Source organism: Balaenoptera physalus (assembly GCF_965194825.1).
Source record: "Balaenoptera physalus genome assembly, chromosome: 21".
NCBI lineage: Eukaryota > Metazoa > Chordata > Mammalia > Artiodactyla > Balaenopteridae > Balaenoptera > Balaenoptera physalus.
In genome coordinates, this window is record NC_138902.1 from 21,610,816 (window position 1) to 21,627,141 (window position 16,326).

Here is a 16,326-nt window from a genome sequence, read left to right on the forward strand (position 1 = left end):
TGTGTACCACTAAGAGCCATTTGTAACTAATTCCCTAGTGGTCCATGTCCTAGGAGAACTTATTTTAAAATACAAATTAAAGCTTAAATTTGCCTTTATTAAAAACATATATAGTGAGTCAACATTTCACCTCCTGAGAGAGGAGAGAGAGATGCAAATGCGCTGAAGGGAGGGATCTGGTGGTTGGAGCCCAGCGATGTTTGCATGGGGGATTCCGGTGAGCCTGTTGGCACTGCTGTTGGTGAGGGCAGCAGGGCTTGGAGGCTATGGTCCAGACTGAAGCGCTCCACCCCCCGCCAGCCGGTGCAGCCACTGTCCGAAGGCAGGGAAACCACAATGACCAAGATCATCATTTAAGGAGATGTTTGCATATCCATTGTTAAAGTGAGTCTTTGACTTTTATGTTTGCTATTTTTGTTTCCTTAAGTCACTTTTGTCTGTGAGCACGAAAAATAATCTTGAGTTTCCACAAGTATGTTTGGCTTTCATATCCTAGCAATTGAAAAAAAAAAAAAGAATTAGGATTAGTCAACATTTCACTTTCCATTTCTGATTAAAGCCGTGTGTGTGTGTGTGTGTGTGTGTGTGTGTGTGTGTGTGTGTGTGTGTGTGTGTGTGTGTTATGGAAGGAAGTTAACATTTGTTGGGTTACTGACTACATTCCACACACTTTATAAAGTCTCTCTCTCTCAATACTTGAAACAGTTCTGGGTTTTAGGATAGTATCAGCCTGCATTTGCATGACAAAACCTAGGCTCTCTTTGAACATATTACCTCTCTGAAAGTAACACTGTGAGTGGCAGGTCTGGAATTCTGATGCAGAACTGCTAGATTCCAAAATCCACACTTTTGGCCTTACACCAGGATGTTTGCAATTGAAATATGACACGAAATTATTGAGTACTGTGTGCTGGATAATTTCAGAAAGGTGAGGTATGTACAGTTATTCCCATTTTACAGGTGGACACTCAAAGAAAAGGCAACTTGTTAATAAAGTAAGTTAGCCCAAGGTCACACAGCTAGTGTCTTTCTCTATTATGCCGGTTTTTTAATCTGCCATTTAATATAGCACTCCCTTGGGCATGAGGGTACTTGCTTGCAAGGTCAGTATAAACTCTCCCGAGTGCCTGGGGACCCTGTTACTCAGCTGTGTGGCCAACCAGTGTTACTCAGCTGTTACTCAGCAGTGTGGCCAGTCTTCTCCCACCGGCCGCCGCAGGGTCATGGGAGCCAATCTCCTCTTCCTTTCAGGCGCAAAGCCCCAGCTCACTGAGGACTGGTGTCCCCAAAGCGATTGCAACCTCCATGCTGCGAAGTGTTTGGTACCTGGAGCGGAGGTAGGCGTGGACGCCTGCCAGGTTGTCTGCGGCCAGGATGGGGACAGCTGCCACCATGCTCTGCCTTACGACACAGCCCTGAGCCTCCCAGTGTCCCCGCTTGTGCACCCTGCCCCCATCCCGCGAGCAGAGAGAGACGACACCGCTGTCCGCCAGCCTAAGTGACGTGGTTGCTAAGCCTAGGCAGACGGCGGGGGGAGGGGGGTAAGGGTGGGTGGAGTCAGGGCACCAGGACCTGGAAGCAGCTGAGACCCACCCTGGGAGCTGGTGGGAGGACGGACCAGTGTGTCAGGCTCCAAGGTGCCCACGCGTGCTCCACTCTCCCATCGAACTTCAATTACGCAGCAGGAATTAAAGACAAAATTAAGAATTTCAAGACGGTGACCTTCGAGCCTTAAGCCACAAGCCCAGGGACTTGGACAACTGCACCAGTCACATGCCCGTGAAGCCCTGATGTAAGGTGTGGTCTCAGGGGTCCCAGCACAGGTTTTAGAAAATGACAGGGCAGGAACGCCAGACAGGTCATAGCAGTTCGAATTTTAATTAAACATTTCTAATGATATGTACCTTTCATAAGTGTTCCATGGCCTTTTACGAATTCGGTGTGTCATACTTCTCCAAGTTTTCTTTCTCTATTAATACTGGTTTGTCACTATTTAGTTATCTGGCTCCGGAAAGGTATTAATATCTCTGGTTCTTAGTTTCCTCTTCCCTTCAGAGTTTTTTAAAACCTCATATTGGATATTGAGGCAAATGGCATCAGTTTGGGTAGTTCTCCCCTTCTGTCGGTCTGTCTGTCCTCCTTCTGTGTTTAAACAAAAGGGGTTGCCAGTGTTGCCAAGCCTTTCACTCACCATCTGGGAAACTGCTTTTTAGATGACATTTCAGGAAAGTGAGACCCATTTCCTCGTGTTTATGTTTAACCTTCTAACCAATGGTAGAAGGTTATTTGTAGTGGGTTTTGCTCTTTCCTGAATGACTATTAAGAAAACATAAACATGTTTATGTTTCCTCCTTTATTGATTAATAAAGGAGGAAAACAGTGGGCTCGACCCATCTCTTGTTAGGAATTAGCTTATCTTTCTGGTGAGCAGCAGGGTACTTCAAGGGGCTGTGAGATATTCAACACCCTGGGCACATAAAGCCCAGGCCTGAGGGGTGTGAGGGTGTGTGTGTGTGTTCAGGGAGCAACAGAGAACAGAGCATCCAATGGGTCTGCCACCCCCAGGCTGTGTGACCACAGGCCAGTCACTTTCTGTCTCTGGGCCCCAGTTTCCTCATCTTTAAAATAAAGAGATTGGAGTAGGTCATCTCCAGGGCTCCTGATGGCTCAAAAGCGTAAGGTTCTGTGACTGTGAATCTTCCATCTCCTCCGTGGCCTCCAGTTAAGTCGTTCTGGGGATCACAGGCGTCCAAAGTGTCCCGAGCTTCTTTCCTCAAAGCAGCTGAGAGCACTTTTATAGGCTGGTTAGGAAGAGGATCGGTGTTGAGGCGCGCTTCAGGTTCTGAGCGTCTTTCCTCTGCTGTAAGGTCTGGGCACGTGGGACACCCAAGGGCTGCGTGCTCAGCATCTCTGCCTAAACTGACGACTGCCTGTGGTAAGAAGTCACCGGTTAGGTCTCATCATCATAAAGGCGTGCGAGTGAGGAACGTCCCGGCTGACTCAGAGTCGGCCTGGAACCCCACCGTGAGCAATCCTCCCAGGAGACTGGCACCGCTTTTCTTGCCCCTGCGGGCAAGGTTGTCCTGCAGATCGCCGCTGAGTGTATTACTGGAACAATACAAAGAAGCCGGCAGTTAATTACATACTGAAGAAGCGCCTTCACATCGGCCTCTACTCAGCTCTCTTTTTCATACCCTCTGAAAAGACGTAATCATCCATTATAGTCATCACCAGCTTTGTTACTTTTTGTGCTTCTAATTGGCACTTTTCTTTTAGACAATGAGGTATGGCAGAAAATGTGCTCATTGAGGAGCCAGCATCCTGGTGCTATAGTTCTGGGTCTATTAATACTTCAATGTGTAACCCTGAGTGAGTGCCTTTACCTCTCTGGGTCTCAGCTGTCCAATCAACCAAGGGAGTTGGGGTAGACCTAGTTAAGCCCTGCTCCTGTTGGATATCCTGGTGTGGTCTCCCATGATGGGTCCAGCAGTATGCTGGTTACCATGGGAGATCTGGAAAAGTAAGCATGTGCTCTAGTCTTGGCTCTGAGAAAGCTCTCAGACCTGGGGAGGCCAGATGGAAACAGAGGAGTACCTCATTGGAAACAGTGGCACTCCAAGGGAGATGGCAGTGGGGGGAAAGTTGGTTTGTGAGTTGGGGCAAGAGGGCAGAGGCCATCCTGATGAGAGCACAGGGTCTCATACTGGGCACAGAAGGCTGAAAGGAAGGGAGAAGTCAGACTAACAAGGATCTCAAATAAGACTAACAAGGATCTCAAATAACAAGGATCTCAAGGGAGTTTGGATTTCATTAGCGATAAGGGATTGATGCACACGTTGATTAGTGGAATTACAGCACAAGATAGATGCCTTTGAAGATGTATCAGTTAGGAATGCATTTGGCTGAACTAGCCACAGTGGTCTAAACACATCGGGTGGATTTTTCTATTCAACAAGACATCAGGAGGTGGCAGGTGCTGGTGTTGGTTTAGCCATTAGGTGATGTCAGAGTTATTTCTGCGATTCTCTTGGCCTTTCCCTCATGGTTGCAAAATAGCTGCTGCAGCTCATGTCTCCATATATGACAAAAAAAGAGCGAATGTAGGAAGGGTTGTAGCAGTTGAGTCTTTTCCTTTATATGACAAAATACTTTCCAATATGCCCCCAAGCTCACCACTCCCCCTCAAATAAAACTAGACTCCTGTTTCTGTCTTAAGGGGTATAGTTTGATCACATGACTATCCTAACTGCAAGGAAGCTTTCCAACCTCTGTAGAAGTCATTCCCAGCCCCACTTTCCCTTGCAGCCTCTTACTATACATTCATCCTGCCTGGATATTTTGGGGGGATTTTTTGTAGTTAACTGTGAGCAACTTAAGAAACTTCTCACCTTTGTATCTTGAGTATTTGGCACTGTGCTGGGTTCACAGTGGTGCTTCCTTCATGACTGTGAGAGTGGATTGGGCTCGGATGGCTGTGCAGGTGGGCCTCCTGCCTCTGTGAGTTTTCTCAACCAACCAGATGTCTGATGATGTGTTGGCCAGAATTTGTTTTATTATTCTGGCCCTATTCCAGCATATTTCACAGACACCATTAAGAGATATATTCTTAGGTTTGTACTTATAAAACTTTATAGTCTTAATCCATTTATTATCACCCATCTGAAGCTTAAGCCCTGAAGTGCATTCTCAGCTGCAGTGCTGCATCTCCCTGCTCTTGGCGAGCCCCGAAGGACAGATTCAATGATTTTACCGGCCCGTACAGCCTCTGCCAATGGTAGAAGGTTATTTGTAGTGGGTTTTGCTCTTTCCTGAATGACTATAACAAAAGTCTTAGTTTGAGCGAATAACTTATTTTGCTTCATCCATAAATTTGCTTTATCTTATCTGAGCTTATGCTGTTAAAGAGCAGGAAGCCTTGGATTTCTGCTTCTGGACAAGTTTATTTATGAGCCTCGCCCCACCCCTGCTGCTTTGTTCCCCTTTATGTTTACAAGTTTCTGTGGTGTAAATCTGGTCATTTTTACTGACCATTACTGCAGGCTGAATACTTCCCTATAAACCCAGAATTTTGTGACCTGGGGGCAAAACACATTGCTGGTGTAATTCTTACTCCTTCTTCCCTTCTTGGTCTATAAGAATAGTCTTTCTTGTTGTGGAGTTATGATGAGTTCTTGCATTCAACACATTATTGCAGATGCTTTTTCTAAGGCTTTAACGGACCATTTGCAGCCTTGATGTTTTACCTGTTTCCCAGTAAATTGAATAGTTTCTTCATGTGTGAACTGAATCTTTACTTCCGATTTTTCCCATTGATCTAGTACTAAAATACATATTTCCTTATGCCTAGGGCCTTATGGATGGTTACTGCAGTATGCAAAGATCATTCACACATTTTAATATGCATATTAATCTCATTGTGATACAGAACTGGTCCCTGCAGAGTTGTGCCTCATTAAGGAACATTTTAACCTCATATGCTTTCTAAATTGATGGCTCAAATGTGGCAACTGCCCTGCCACTGCTGACTGTCTCCATGCTGGAAGTGTCAGCAAATATTGTACAGTTGTGGATTTCTGAGTGGGGGGCATGTAAAAAAATAAAACTCACCCTTGTGAGATTGGGTTGTTTACAGAACAGATTTCATGGTCTAAGCCTCTAGATGCCCTGGAGAGGAGGGGCTGTCATGGAAGCCTGCTGTGTCGCTGACTGTGGTGCTTAGAGATGGCAGGCGAAGAAGGGAGAGGTCCGGGGAGAAACACACCTCCCCACTCATTCATGTATATCCTCTCTCAATGGAGGCTGGGTATCTTTCTGCCTAGCAACGGAGCCGTTCCGACACACGACCCCAGCACCGGATTCCAAGTTCCTCTGTGCTCAGAGAACAAAGATTTGGGTTAGCTGGGATGTATCCACCGCTGCACTGTGGCCACCGCAGCTCCGTGTCTCTCAATGAATGGAGGGAACACTTACAGTTTCATGAATGGGAGTCATTTGCCTGATGCGCGGAGCTGTGCTGTCAGGCGGCGTGGAAGGGCAGGCGGGAGAATCCCGGTGTCTGGCGTCCCCGGTGTGCTTTCTTGGTGTTGGCACTCTGCAGGGGCCGTGGGTGGAGACTGGACAGGGACCCCTCCTCTTCCCATCCTGCTCACAGACCACACAGGCAGAGACACCCCTTGGTGGCTGGCCCTCCAGATGGAACCATCTTAATTTCACAGTGTCCTTACGCAAAGAGCCCAGAACCTGCATGTTTTAATCCCTGAGTGGCAGTCTAGTTTTGCAAGTTGGAGCCGGACGTTCACATCTGTAAAAAATAGTATCTGCTGGACTTAGGGGAATATGCATAAAATCATTAAGATAGGTTGTAAAGATTTTGATACACTCCATCTAGAAATGTTACGCTTTAAATTTTTTCTTTTTTTTTTGCGGGAAGGGGGGAAGGGGGGAGAATGGAGAACCATGCATCTAAAACAATTAGTCCTTTTTTTTGGAAATTTGTAAGTGGGCAACTCTGGGTCCAAATAGGTCTCATTTAGTGTGCGCGCCTCTCATTTCTCAGACTGTAACACTTTAGTCTCCCAGGTTGGCCCCCACTACACTAGCCAAGCTGAATAGCGCTTAGTAGGTTTTTGTTATTCTTTGTGTCTCTTCACTGTTCTTAGGGCTGCAAGAGTGTGGATGCCCATATAACAAGTTCAGGGGGGAAAGGAGGTAAGGAGGAGAGGAGTAATGTTTAGTGAACGCCTGTGATGTGCTAGGCTTCACACGTCATCTTACTTAATCTGCCCACAGTTAAGATGTGGTGGTATCATGCCCACTTTAGAGCTGAAGACACGGCAGTTCAGACAGATCCAGCAATGGTCCCCATTAGAGACACAAACCCTACACACTACACAGAACCCCCATGTTGCCTGAAAAAAATAAAGCATTTGATTCAGAGATTTAGTTCATTTGTATATATCAACTTGTATATGTCTATTGCTTAAACCTTAGATAATGACATTTTATTGGGATTGTTTCTAAACTGCATCCCACCAATACTAAAAAAGAAATCCAAATACTCAAACTTGGACAGTTTATTCAGAGTCCTTAGATTCTAGGACCTTTCTGGGACTTCTAGCCCATTCCCTTTCTTAATGTAACAGGGAGCTTCTACCAGATACAGGGACATCCCAGGCCCTATTGGTTTCAGGACATACAACCTGTCCCTGATTCCTCAGAGGAATAGGCTTAAGAACAAGAAAACTCCCTGGATTTACCTAATGGTGGCACTCAGGGTACAGGAAAGGGGGTGGGAGTAAGATCCCTGGGCTCTTTGTAGGGACAAAGCTAAGGTGTGAGAATGGGGAAGGATTGGGTGGCACCTGTGTTCACCTTTGGCTCCCTCCCCAGACTTTGTTCTCTCTCTCCTCTGTCTCTGTCTGGTGCATGTACCCATTTGCCGAGGCTTACCCTCTCCCATGCTGCAGCACGTAAGGAGAGTGTATCTAGATCAAATTACATCACTGACTCTGCCGCCACTGTGGGTTGATGCAATCAGCAATTAATTAGGCATCCACAGTCTGGTTAATGATAACATGAGGTTCACATTTAGAAGAGACCTTTCTCCTGTACTATTTTAGTCCTCAATTATCCGTCTGGGCCAATCTGTAGAGGGGCCGACCCCAGCCGTTAAGCTGTAGTTCCTCCTCCATCCGTATGTGTACTCTCCATGGAGTACCCTTGGAGGCACAGGCCAATGGAAGGAGTGCTCTTGGTGCAGAGTTTGACTGCCGGAGTGTGGGGTAAATACTATTAGCATGAGCTTGATGCTGCCTGATGGAGCTGAGCGAGTGGTGCCATATGGCAAGGCTGCCATCCTTCATAACAGCAGCTGTGTTAGGAATAAAAAGGTATCTCTATGTGCAGCGATATGGGGGTGGGGAATCGGAACGACGTCATGGAACCCACTGGGGAAAAGAACATCAGAAAAGGAGTCACAATGTGGCTTAACCGTTTCTTCCTGACACTTGGCTCTGCTGAGGGCAGAAGTGGACTCCTGGCGGTCATAACATGGCTGGCTTTCCCTCTTCTTTATGATTGTTGCCACTCTGCTTTGTCGGAAAATAGATATGGCCCCCATGCTTTTTGCGTCGACTTTGGTGGGTGACACAGGTTGGAGGGTAGGTTGTCAGGCCCGTGTTTGGAGGAAGAGCAACAAAGGTCTGAAGACGTGACTCTGAATGAGGGCATGGAAGCAGAGGAGAGGCTGCGGTCCACGCCTTGAAGTGTCAGCATCTCGGAGTTTCTGAGGACCTAGGCTTGAGGCAGGTTCATCTCCAAGGGGAGGTCAGGGCTCAGGGCAGCTCGTACTGTGGGCCCTTCCACATTCCTCTGAATATTTTCGCCTGGCTGGAATCTGGCTAAAATGAGTTGCCTTATACGGGAAAAGAAGTAGCTGAAGTTGAGCTGTCGTGAAACCCCACGCGCAGCCAGGAAAATGTCTGTGGAGGGAGGAGGTGGGGTTTTCTTGCCTGAGAGCCTGCTCCAGGCCCACCTGCATTGCCTTGGCAACGGTGATGGGGGTAGAATTTATAGGCTCATTCTTATGCGAGCACCGTAGGTCTTTTTGAATACCTGCTGGCTCCTCTGCCCACCCACTGCTTCCCTGAATCACTGCATGGGGCTCCGGGGCTCCAGGAGATTCTCCCCACAGCCTGAGCCTTGACACAGGCTCGGGGAATTCGGAGTGGGGTGTAGGGGATGGAGAACAGCTTTCTCCATGTTTCGCTTTGGTCCCTAGAACGTCACATCAAGGGTCTAGATGGAAAAGTAATACTTTGAAATGTTGCTGTTCGAATCCCCTTTATTCCCCTAAAGCATGGCCGTCTGAAGGGGTTTTCTAAATAGCTCAGGGAGGCATCATGGAATCAGGAAGTCACACTGACAACCGTCCACTCTGCCCTGTTCATGGTGCCACTTTGGGTGAGTTTCCTGTAAGTGGTCAGCTCCCCTCTACGTGCAGGCATTGGGCTGCCTGTCCACAGAGGGCCCTTCCAGCTCCCGCGTTTTGTGGCCCCATCGGGCTTCTCCTTGGCTAACCACAGCCAGTTTAAAAGCACAGCAGCTGTCCCACCCTCCACTGCCAAGAACTTGGGGAACCAAGCTAAGCAAGCTGCCTTGTCAGCGCCAGCCAGGACTCAAACCAAATTGGGCGCCAAAACCCAGAATAAACTGAACCCAGAGCTCAGCTCCCAAATTACATGAAAAAAAACTGAACTTAGAAACCAAGAACCAAATGTGTATTTTTAAAAATAAAGCAAGCCGCTTTTTGAACTACTAGTTAGAACTAGACCGGTTCTTTATATTTTTGAAAAGTATTTAATTTGAACACCAAAATATCCTCTGGAGTGAATCAAACAGATATTTCCATCAGTTTTGGTCTCTGGTTAAAAACAGACAAGCGAGCGAGCAAGCGTATAGATCGAAAAAAGCTCTCTGACATTTAGAAAGAGATTGTGCTTGGAAAAAAATCAGAAAAAGGAGTTGCTAGTACATTTTCATCGAGCCAACCTTCTATAAGCAATTGGGAAAATATTGGCGACCTCCACTACCCAAATTACCATGGATCTACCATGGATTACCTCTGTTACTGGACCACAGTTTCCAGTTGCTTCTATAGCTCTTCCTTCTCTGCTCAGACTGTTATTTTTAGAGGATTTAGATAACCACCAACTACACAATGAATGCACTCATGGGGAATAACCAAGGTTTTCTGAGGAACTTGGTTTGTCCAAAGCTCAGATGACCTTTTCTTGGGAAGCTGGTCCCTGCGACTTGCAGCGCAGTAGGGGGGCTGTAGTGCATGTGGGCTGGATGCTCACATCTGATGCACTGGGGTATTTTACCAGCGAGATGGATTTATGCATTGACCTTTTCCTAAATGATGACATGAGGGCCATTTTGCTGGAAGTGGGCAAATCCCTGGAGAAATAAGTCACGTCAATTCAGTGCTGAATGGGCTGATTGGTTTGTGTGGTGCTTCTGAATGTCAGGGAAACTTTCGTGTCCAGAGTCTCCTTGTTTGAACGTTTCTTCTGGTCAGGGAACCTTTTGTGTCCAGAGTTTCCTTGTTTGAACGTTGGTTTTATTGGACTTTCATCTCCAGTCTGTCCCTGGTAAGGGCATTTGATCTTGGAACTTGGTAAACTCCTTAAGTGGGGGAGACGTTCTTTGAGGATAAAATCACCTTCTGTTTTACACCTTGTCACAGTGCCTGCCTAAGAGGTGGGCGTGTAGCCTTGATGAAAAGAAAAGTGGATGTAATTGCTGGGCTTGGTCTCCAAAGTGACCTCCTTTCCCTGGGAAGCCTTCTTTGACCGACCCCAAGTCTAAGTAGGGACCTTTCCTCTTTTACGCCTGGTCCTTTCCCCAGCGTAGCATCAAATGTAGGTAACTCTTAACTCCTCCATCTTCTCCACTAGCCTGAACCCCGTGAAGAAAAGAGCTGGGTCTGGCTTGTTAGCTGCTGTGTTTTCAGGGCCTCCTGTGGGGCGTGGCAGAGAGAAGGTTCTCTCAGAAGAGTTGGGCTCTTTCGAGAGCTTTCTCATGAGGTTGTCACAGTTGAAGTCATGGAGTCTCTTGTTATTGGTTCCATTTTAAAGCTGTTTAACATTCCCCTGGGTAAGAAGAATAGTTCACACGTATTGAGCTCTAAATTGTGTATAGCACCATCATGTATGAATGATTTTTTTAAGTTAGTTTCTTCTTCCATCAAAGTTATAAGTGCACATAGTTTAAAAAGTCAAATTATTCTCCAAGGTTTGTTAGGAAAAACATCATACCGCATTCTTCTCAGATATTCCATTCTCCAGAGGCAGCCATTTTCAACTCTCTTAGTGAATGTTTTTGGGTATTAGCTTCCATATCTTATCTCGTATGCTTATCTTATATCTTATATATCTTATATGCTTATCTTGCTGCATAATTTATCAGGACTTCTTACTTTGCAAAGTGATTTGCCCTCAAGACACACACACACAGAAACATAGACACAAGATACACACTTTCCTGGACCTCCCATACTTTCAATATGGTTATATTGTAATTTTGACTGGTATAATAGTTGTTGTCTTCACTTTATGAATATGTTAATGCTCTGAGCAACTCAGCCACGTAGTAAACTATGATTACTTCCCTTTGCTGCACAATTTTTCTGCTTTCCTGGAGTTAATAATTAGCTTGGGTTCTGTGTGTGTGTGTGTGTGCACTTGACGTTCTGTGACATATTGCTTAGTCAACCTCAGACTCCCCTCCAGCTGCAAATCTCTCAGAACTTTCAAACACGTTATTTATTCCATTAATTTCACCTTAAAAAAACTTAAATCTCTTTCCTTGGTCTTCTTTTGTAAGCTGGGGGATAAGAAGAATTTTAGCTTTTTTCTGAGCGTTCCATGAGGCCAAACCAGTTTGTAAGACACGCAGACCTATATTTCTAAGGGAGAATCGGCCTAAGTTCAGATATTATTCTTTCAGTGGTGAAATACGTTTTTTTGGTTCACCAGCCTCTAACAGCTGCTAGAACTTTCCCAGTGTAAGATCCATCTGCAAAAACAGAAAAATAAGTCTTACAAGCTATAAGGATAAAAACAGATGCATCCTGCCCGCCAGCCTCGTATCAGCCCACATACACCTCATCTTTTCATTCTATATAAGTCAGAGCTAAACTGAGAATTAAAATCCTTTGATATACATATCATATTTGAGGTATCTGCTGCTATTGTCCAGGACTGATATTCTATGGCTTGTGCCTTAGTGCTATTTTCTATCTAAAATGTAAAAGATCACTCTGGGAACCATAGTGTTCAGTACCTTTCCTGCAGTCCTCTCCAAAGTGAGGATTAAATGGACTTCAGCTTAGAATTTCAGGAGGCAAAGTGGCATCCCTGGTGAGCCTTAACCCAATGGGATCCTAAAGGCTAGGATAGGAGATCTGGGTCTGTAAGGCCTGTCTTTGATACCCAGGTTTTTATTTTTCATTTCCAAACCACCCATGCCAATAAGGAGCCAGATACCTCCTCCTTGCTTCTGAATTAGCCAGATCATTGTCTCACTAAGATAAATAATTTAGATTTCAAGATGGCATCTGGCCCCAATTCCATCCTACCCTTATTTTTCCATCTATCCCTCCTTTTATTTACTTATTTATTTATTTATTTATTTATTTATTTATGGCCACACCACGCGGCATGTGGGATCTTAGTTCACCGAACAGGGATCGAACCCGAGCCCTGTGCAGTGGAAGCTTGGAGTCTTAACTGCTGGACCTCCAGGGAAGGTCCCCCTCCTTCCTTTTAATCCCTCTTCCTTCCTCTTCTTCCCCTTCCCCTCTCCCCTCCTCCTCTTCCTCCTTCTCCTTGTCTCTCTGTCTCTCTCTTCCTTTCACCTAAGAGGGGATGGGTATAAGGGTAAAATGATAATCATGGGTTCACATCCCTGCCTGGCTGGCTATAGGACCTGGAGAAATCAACATAGGCTCTCCAACCATTTCTCATCTATAATATGGAGATACTCAAGCTACCTAGTTGGTTATGAGGGTTAAACAAAATTATGCATGAGAAATGCTTAGTGCAGGGCCTGGGACATACTCATTGCAGAATAAATACAGTTATAATAATGACAATAATGTCTTAACATTTTCACATCCCCCATCCCCCAATTCAATGCTGCTGACAAGAGGCTCTGCCACTCTAGGAAATTTTGGCAGTATTTATACTATGGGTCCATCTTTCAGGTCTTTGGAATATTTGAACGGAATAAACTATTAGTTTGGTTCAGAGAATATTTTCATCCAGTTTATTCTGGCTTCATTATTGTAGTAAATACACAGGTTTTATTTGGGTTCATCTTGTGGATTTCTAAGAAATGTAAGATTGGGGTTTGGTCTAGGCTTTTTATCCTAGTGTTTTAGTTGTAATCTTGGATTCAAAGCTTGGGGTGTACAGGTGGCTCTGATGGGAGTCTTCGCCTTCTGTCTTGGACTAGAACAGAACATCCAAGACTTGTGATATAACAGCTCTCTGCCTAGTCTGGCAAGATACTGCCCAGGTGAGGTGGCACAGAAATCACACAATGTCTTCTAATCAGATAATCACACAATGTCTTCATTACCTGGAAAAAAACAGTCCCTGGGCCCATTGGAAAAGAGCCTCTTAATGTGGTTTCTCTTTGCGGGACTGCATCTCATGCGTACTGGCCAGTGTGAGGGGCTACAGGAGCTGGAACGCAGGGTGATGGGGAGGAAGCATTTCATAGCCTTTTATTCTGCTGCGGCACAGCTCAGGTTAGCCTCTCAGCTACTGTGCATTGTCTGAGGTCATGAATCCTGGTGCTCTGGAGGCTTTTATCTCAAGGAAGCATTGGAGGCTGTTCAGGGTGCTTAATTAGAGAGAGGTGAGTGTTGTCAAGGCAACCTCCTTTTGATTCATTCATGGAATGGTTGGAGAATATAAGAAAGAACCAGAAATAATGGTTGAACTGGAACTACCCACATCTAGCTACTTCAGAAAATCTGGGCCCTTATTTAAAAAAAGGAAACCAGGAAGAGAATATATACAACCAGGCGTAGCTGGTGTCTGCATTTTCTTCTGTGAGTTTGATCTGAAGAAACAGTTTGGCTAAGAGAATATTTTAATATTCCCAGTTCACTCAACAATGTCACAAATTGCCACTGTTGCTATGACAGTTTGCAGAAAGCACTCCATCTAAATCTCTTCTATGTAAAATCCTGAACATGTGATAGGTGACTTTCCCCAGAAGATTTTCATGGCCTCTGCTGGGTGCAGTACCCAATGTGGTCTGTACCTACATTTTTAAAAGTCGAAGTATAATTGACATACAATGTTATAGTAGTTTCAGCTGTACAACATAGTGACATTCATATACACTATGAGATTATCACCACGATAAGTTTAATTACCATCCGTCACCATTTAAAGTTTTTACTATCTGTGCCTACATATTGCTGACTTATTCATTTATTTATTCAGCCATTTATTCAACAGATACTTACTGAGCATTTACTGTGTGCCAGGCTCTGTGTCCACATGAAGCTCCTGTTTAACAAATATTTGTTGTTGGACATAGTTTCGGCATCATGTGCTCAAAGTACAAGCAGAAAGGGTGAATGGGTACCTGAGGAGCCCCACACAGCACATGTGAGGGAGGCCACCTCCCAAGAGAGAAGCTTCTGAGGCATCTGGGACTCTTCCCTGCACAGCCCACCAGAGACCAAGCCCTCTGATTCTCCCGTGAAACCCCTCTCACACGACCCCTTCTCTGTAGGCAGAGCTTCTGCCTCGGGCAGATCTTTTACCAGCTTATGGACAGATTGTTGAAAGAGCCTCCTAATGGGTCTCCTTGGCTCCCAACTCTAACCCGCCTAATTCATCCTGTGTGGTCCTGACCAGCAAGTTGTCCTTAAACACTATTTCCCTGAGAACCTACAGGAGCTCCAATCCAAACCCCTCTGCTTGACTTTCAAAGTCCATTGTCTCTCTGACTGCATTGAACATATCTGATTTTCTCTTCCTACTTCACTTGCCATTCCCGACAGGTTCATTTCCTCCTTGCGTCCAGAATGCACCTCTCAGATCTGCCTGCTCAGGATGCCCTGTTTCTCCCGTTGACCCACCTGCACTGTTGGCCCTGTACCACCATCCCCATGCCTACCCATTCCCCAAGCCCCAGGGGCTCCTCTGCTCACGGTGGAGACTGCTAGTTGTTCTCCAGCCTTCATTCTCTCCCCCTCCGCGGTAACAGGAGTTTAACTGGGGACATGGCTGCCCACGTCAAAGACCACATGTTCCAGTCTCGCTTGTAGCGGCACTGAGTCAAATGGGCAAGGTCATTCACGAGCAAGTTTGTGTGAGCTGTGGGTCATTTTCTTAAAGGGAGGGGGCGTGCTCTTCCCTTGCTCTTTCTGTGGCTGGGATGTGGACAGGGTGTGAGCTTTCTGGAGGATGGATGTACACTAAGATGGCAGAGCCACAAGGAGGGAAGGAGTCTCCATCCCCAACAGCTTGGAGCTGTCCTACGGGCTCTGTGACCTGTCAGCCCCGGATGCTGACACTTAGACCCATGGGGGAGAAATAACTTCTGGCTTGCTTAAGCTTTTTGAAATTGGGGTTTCTGTTTCAGGAGCAGAACCTCCTCCAAGAAGCCTTCCTGGCTCCTCCCTTCTTAAACTCTCACCATAACCACAAAGTCTGGTGCATATTTGTTTTCACTTTATTTCCTTATTCATTTTCTCTTACCAGCCAGGCTGCTTGAGGACAAGGACCATAAATTAGACCTGCACGCAGTTTGGCACAGGTGAAAGAACTCTGAGCTAGAATTTAGAAGACCTAGGTTCTAGCCTTTCATAATTAACAGTGTATATTTGGGTGCACCTCTTAATCAATCTGAGCCTCAGTGTTCTTGACTGCTTAAGGGGAATAAAAATTGTATCTCTCATGAGACAGGAGATGTGAAAATATGCTTTTAAGCCACAAAGTAATGTACAATACTAAGGTGGTAGCATTGTTCTTTTTCAACATCGATTACTATGCTGCACACACAAGGGTGATTCAAGGTGATGATGGAATTTAGTGTCAGTTCCACCAATGATGTCAATATTCAGCTGTCTGCTAATCCCCAGTGGTCAATGGTAAAAATGACCTATTGATAAATTACCAATTGTTCAAACAATAATGGAATACTTCATAATAGGAATACATTTTAAACAATTCATGGGAAACCTTGGCAATACAGAACAAGTTGAGTTATCTCAGCACCTGCTGTATGGATTGGGGGTCAAATTAGAGACCCATCATTTTCTGTGTAGATTCCTTTTGGCGAGTCCCATACATGGATACATGGATTCCGGGTGGGAGAGGGGTGTGATTTACAGAGAACAAATGTGCGTGTGTACTCAAACATTTCTCCTCATGGAGAGGACTCAGTACCTCCAACATTTCTCCTCCATGGAAAAGCAAACATCCCCCTGAGTTGCAGCTACCCAAGGGTTATATTCTTTCAAGCCCCTCCAGAGCAGTTATCCCTAGTGAACTAGGCTTTTTTAATGGCCTTTCACAATAATTAGAAATTTAATTAACCTCTCTGCTTTGATCAGAGCCCGTGCTTCTCATTACCTTTCCCTATGCCTGTTTCTCAGTCCAGAGCTATTTCGGGGCCTTCCCTTTCCAATTATACAGCACTGTTTATGCTTAATTTAGCCTGGCACAGCTGTAAGGAAAGCAACTCTCCTGCTCAACAGCCTCCAATGACTCCCTGCTGACCACTGAATTAAGC

General features: G+C 45.5%; 1 long non-coding RNA gene across 1 annotated transcript in view; it reads left to right on the top strand.

Moving 5' to 3' along the window:
- Positions 1-1,208: 1,208 nt before the first annotated feature.
- Positions 1,209-16,326, top strand: part of LOC309651763 — an 84,316-nt gene continuing 69,198 nt past the window's right edge. Inside the window, exon 1 of the long non-coding RNA XR_014258374.1 lies at positions 1,209-1,337. This is a non-coding gene — a long non-coding RNA (uncharacterized lncRNA). The remainder of the gene's footprint in view (positions 1,338-16,326) is intronic.